Genomic DNA, 5,893 nt, shown 5'->3' on the forward strand with positions numbered 1-5,893 from the left:
CAGCCTGACTATTCAGCCTGTCCCCAAGCTGGCCCCCAACTCTACTTTAAAGTTTGGCTAAGATGCTTCATAGGCTTTCCTCCCATGGTGCTGATGTTCCTGGTCCCCGTTACTGTACCAATCTCTTGGTCCCTGGTGTCAGTCCGAATGGAAATCTCATTCATAAAAGAGGAAGCCCCACAATGCACTGCATGTGAGAGATTTTTCATGTAGACCAGGCATTGGAACTGAGCAGAGAGACTACAACAGCTGCTGGGCACATAACTCACCTTTAGAATCAAAGATAGAACAAGCTCCTGGGAGCTGGGGTCAATTGGAAGTAGAATGTTAACACTTGTAAAAGGGGATGGGGTGGTGATCACAGAAAAAGGAACCACAAAAATTCAGATATTTTTGGGGAGACTTCCCAACATTTCAGTGCTTATGTTAGCTACGTAGAATCTCTGTTCACTTAGATGTTGAGTGTGAATTTTTGCTAGTTATTTTCTCAGCCACAAATCCTCCTCCAAAAAGCCACTAGATCTCATTCATTTTTCACCAAGTCACACTACATTGGCCATGGGAGATATCAGCAGTACATGTATAAAGTATCCTGTACAATGGCCAGCTGGAAGAAGGTTGTGTTTTCATAGTGAGACGGCATTAATGAAGAGACCTCAATAAAACTTTTCATATATAACACCAGAGTGACCGAATCTAGAGAAATCTGCTTCCTCATAGATGCCTTCCTAAATGCATATGTATTTTCAGAATCCATGGATGATTTCTTATGAATAGGGCTTGGTCAAATTTTGCAAACAGCCATTCAAAATTTGAGTGAATATTTTTGTTTGATGATGTTTGTACATCTTAAAAAATCACTATTTGTGAAAAAATACATTTGTTTGCAATTTAGGGAAGCATTGTTCTTCCTACCAATACTCCTCTTTGCTTACATACACAGGTGCCTATGGACAAACAAGTCTGTTTACAGATCATTCTTTGTTCTTCATTCTTCATTCTGCTGATTAAAACGTTTCAGTCACCCAGAAAAAAAAATGCTATGTAATTTAGGAGACCAATCCTAACATTGCAAAAAATGAATAGAACAAATGAACAGCACCCATAAGCTGAAAATTTTGTCCACTATGTGGTGAACACTTACATACAATGAAATAGTAGAAATCAAGATAGATAAATGTTACCTGCGTAGAAACAAAGAGTACTATTTTACCTAGTTTTTGTGCTTTGCTTACAGGGAAAACCCACCTGACTCTCTCAAAAGAGAGGCCAGAAAAGATACAAGTGTGTATGTTAAAAATGTTCAGTATTATTCATATATTATTAGAATTAATAGGTCTTTTCCATCTGTAACTTCTGTGATTCTGGTATTAAGCTTGTGCAATAATCTTCTAAGGGAAATAGTGGAAGCCCTGTCATCTGAGATATTTAAAACTAGATTGGACAGAACAGTAGCTTACGTAGCATAAGGAACAATCATGCATTAGCAGGGAGCTGGGCTGAATTATCTGGCCTTTCACCTTCTATGACTGATTAGAAAATGAATATTACACAGTAAATCTTCACTCTTTGTTTTATTTTAATGAGTGATTAAGAAAAATCACTAGTGTTAGGAGACTAAAACTTTCTCTCAGCCGATTAGAGAACTTGTTTTCATTTTCATTTTCATGAATATTCTTATGTCTTCATCTGTATTTAAAGGTTAGTATCAAGCTTTAAAATAATTTACTGCATAATAATCAGAATTCATTATGCACAATTCATTATGAATAAGATTTAGTTGAGGGTGCTTAGTCAATTTTATTCAGCAGAAATGTATAATTCTCCCTTAATTAATAAAGTTTGAAATAACAATACTGAGTGCACCTAAATTGCTTCACTTTGCTGTCTGATTCATGATTAAATTATGCAGTACATTCAGGAGTAAATTGTAACAGAATTCATCAGACTATCACACTAATCGCACTGATGAATTTATCTGAGTTAAATATTAAACTCTGTATCCTTAATTATATATGCATGCTAGTGTGTGGGATACAAACCTCAGGCTGTACAATGAAGATAGCTGTTAAGCTGTAGCAGATTCCATGACACCCAACAAAAAACTAAGCTAACAAAATCCTCCACCAGTGAAGTCAGTGGGAGTTTTGCTAATGATGTTATGATAATAACAATACATACAATAAAATAAAATATAATAATCATAATGCCTAGCTCTTATATAGATATAGTTTTTTATCAATAACTTGCAAAGTGATTTACAAAGATCAGTCTCATTAGCTGCATTTTATAGATGGAGAAACTGAGGCACAAAGGTGATGCCCTCGATCCACTAGGCAACACTGCTCTATATGCATTAATTTAAGGTGGAAAAATATTTATAATAAAATTCAAAACACTTTTATTTATTTATGAGACCATTTATATGCAAGTTCTCAAAGCAGTACCCATAGCAGAATGATTCCCTTTTTCTCAATGAAAATGGATGTTTTCGAGAAAAACAGGCCTGTTGCCAAGATAAAATGGTCTTTGCACTGAAAACATGTGGAAATTTATATTTTTGATGCAAATATAAGCACACACTGAAATTTGAAGTGCAAACCCACACTGGCAAACATTCCCCTGCAAATTTTTGAAAGGAAAATAAAATGGTGGCTTTCAAACAGCTGTAATTTGTATTCGCACTAGGAGAATGAAGCACTGGTCTGGTGAAATTTCTGGGGCAGCTGCAATGAAATAGAAAAATAAGATCCTGGAGGTCTGACCTGGAACCAGTACACTAGTGTGTGGGTTTTGTTCAGGGAATCCAAATCCAAACTCCAGCAAAGTTCAAAAGCAGGTGAGGGTCTATGATCCTTGTTTTGATCCATCTCTAATTAATATCTTGAGGGATCCTTCAGATTGTGTCAATTTCTCACTGAAGCCCCTACATTGTACTCTCCAACCATTTCGCTTGGTCACCATGGTCTCCAACTATTTCGCTTCCTCTTTCAGCAGTTGCTGTGGCAGCAAATCTGAAGCAGGAGCCAGACTAGTCTCTGTGGTGTTGCCCTCCATGTGTGGAATCAATAGCTGGCTTGCAGGATGAGGTCTCTTCCAGTTTCCCCAAACATGGAAGCATGAGCAGGATTTGGAAGGGGAACCCTGTGACCCAGCTATGACCCAGCAGCAGGTTGACCCCAGAGACAGAGAGAGGGCCTGTGCTTTAAAAGGAATGTGATGCTATCAGTAAGAGCTAAAATTATGGTCCATACCTTGATAATAGACCGTATTTCTCAGTGCTGCTGATTGCTGTTTCTGAGGTTTAGCTGAGGGGAAAAAACAGAGCTGAAACTAAGAGCAGCTGAACGTCAGGTACCTCAACTATTCATAAGTCTGGTTATGAAATGATATGTACTTGGCAGCAACAACATCCGTTAATTGTAACTGCCTGTACTGAATTCATTACTAGACTGAATTATACAGGCACTAAATGTTCCTTTCAACACATTTTTTTTTCTTTCTACTAACACAGTGAATCATGAAGGCCAATTTCAATGGAAGCCAGTGCAGCCCAGACCAAGCTATAGGATGAGATCAATTAGAGATAGAAATGTATCTTAAGGCCCTAGCATGGAAACACACGCTTCAGCGGAATCATGCGACTAATCTCTACTTCTGTTCAACAGATGTATACTTCATTGACTTCAGTAGGACTTACCTGTGTGCTTAAGTGCTGAATTGAGGCTTAGCTCATTGGGACCGTTGACTGAGCATGATATAGCCCCTTGACAAAGGACGCATCAGAAATTAAACCGATACGACACTTGACATCAACAAAAAGGCCATGCACTTACCTGGTTATTTAATTTTTTTAGAACAATTTTGCTGGGCTTGATCATGTTGAAATAATTCTTAAACCGATAAAAACTACTAATTTAAGAAAGAAAATCAATGGCATTGACTAATTATATATGTTTCCAGAGAATACCAATGCTTTAATGTAAATGTGTATTTCACAGAGGTATATACTCTAAAGCAATGGTGCCCAAACTTTTCCTGTCAGGCCCCCCCTTACCAATAATGGAATCTGTCTGCGTCCCCCTCCCTTATTGCACAGTTGGCTCAGCAGAGGAGCTTGGGCTGAAGGCAGAGCTGGGGGCTGAACTGGGGATGGAGGAACAGCTGGTGTTAGAAGCGGAGCTGGCCTGGGGGTGGAGAGGGAATGAGGGCAGAGCTGGGCAGGGGGCAGAGCGAAACTGTGGCCGGAGCAGGGGATGCTGGCCCAGGCTCTGCTGCATGCCCCTCACAGTTTGGGGACCAGTGTTTTAAAGACTTGCTGGCAGGTAGGACAATATGGGTTAGCTTAGTTACAGATAGAAATCAGGTGGATAGAGGTAAAAAATAGGGCAGAATTTGGTTCAGTGTGTGAAATAAGTTTAAATGCCTCAAATACAGTATCTTCATGCCCTGATTATGTTGGAGCATCAGATCTCTGACCTGCTGAGTTTTCTTTGTTTTAGGTCACAGGGTCAAACGCCAGACAATACAGGACATAATTCCAAGTCATGTAACCCTCTCTCAGCTCATTGCAATGATAAATAATCCTGGTTGTGGTTTACTATTTATAAACAATGAGGCAGTTAGGATAAATACAAATTCTCAAATATCCATATGAAGGGTGAGCCACACAAAATGTGTAAACACCCATTGCAGTCACATAACACTGTATTTGCACGTTTGTATGTGCAAATAAGGTGATTGCATGTGCAATTTCCTGAACAATTATATGTTTACAATGAATGTGAATGCATTGGGGCTTTGTCCTGCAAAGTACGGTGTGAGATTGGAGCTTTGCAGTGGTGCATATATAACACAGCCCTTTGAAAATTTGGACCATAATATTCACTTTCATGGGACTTTAGTAAGATTTTAAAAAACACAATAATTTAGACTGCCAGTCAGGTCTGAAACTTAATTAATTTAGGCTTTGATTCAGCAAGGTACTTAAATATATACTTAACTTTAGCTAAGAGACTAGTCCCATTGAAGCCTATGAGAATGTCTATAGGACAAGTTAGTGCACAGCAAGCTAGGGTGTACTGGCCATGTGGACACTGCTACCATGCACCAAAAGTTCCCTCGGGTGCTTTGTGCAACAGCAAAAGGTCAAACACACTAGGGAACTTTTAGGGCCTATGTGGACAGTTAGTGTGAGGCATGCTAGCGTGCTGTAAATTTATGCCCCAGCTTGCTGAGTACTAACTCATTGTGTAGACAAGCCCTACATGTAAGTACCATGCTGAACTCAGGCGTTAGTTCATAAAGTTAGGCCCCACACTTTACATTAGGTCCCAATTAATTTAATTCAGAGCATCTAAGAAGTTAGAATTGCAAAAAACTGTCTAGGCCATCTAGATTATCCCATGAGGTAACATTGCGGCTTATTACATTGTCTAGTGCCTTGACCTGTCTGGATCTAAATGTCTCAAGTGACGTGTCCACAATTTTCTGTAGGAAACCAAACCAAATACCTTTCTGGAAATGTTTCCTGATATTCAACCAAACCCTTTTCTGTTTAATCCCCTCATTCCTAACTACACCCATTGTCCCATCCTAAATAATTCATTTCACTGTTTCTAAATATTCAAAGGGCATCAATATCAGAGTGCTATCATGTCTGCCAGATTTATTTTTAACCTTTCTTACATGGTGACACACCATCACACTCCAATAAACAGGATAACATTGATTCCTCTCTTTTAGTCACTAAGCTTTTTTAATTCTTTCGTCATTATCTGAGTCGAGTACATGTAAGAAAAAAGCCTGAAAACTTTTTGTATCTAGTGTGAAATGTTTACAGATGGCAGATTGAAATTGCATTTTAACCAAAGTCTTTTATGGGATTATGTAA

The 5,893-nt window shown here is 38.6% G+C and overlaps 1 long non-coding RNA gene across 1 annotated transcript in view; it reads left to right on the forward strand.

The window, feature by feature from the left end:
* The window catches only part of LOC140896372 (uncharacterized), a 109,062-nt gene that overhangs the window by 51,946 nt on the left and 51,223 nt on the right, over positions 1-5,893 (forward strand). The gene's annotated exons all lie outside the window — the stretch shown is intronic.

The sequence above is a fragment of the Lepidochelys kempii genome, chromosome 12, assembly GCF_965140265.1.
Source record: "Lepidochelys kempii isolate rLepKem1 chromosome 12, rLepKem1.hap2, whole genome shotgun sequence".
NCBI lineage: Eukaryota > Metazoa > Chordata > Testudines > Cheloniidae > Lepidochelys > Lepidochelys kempii.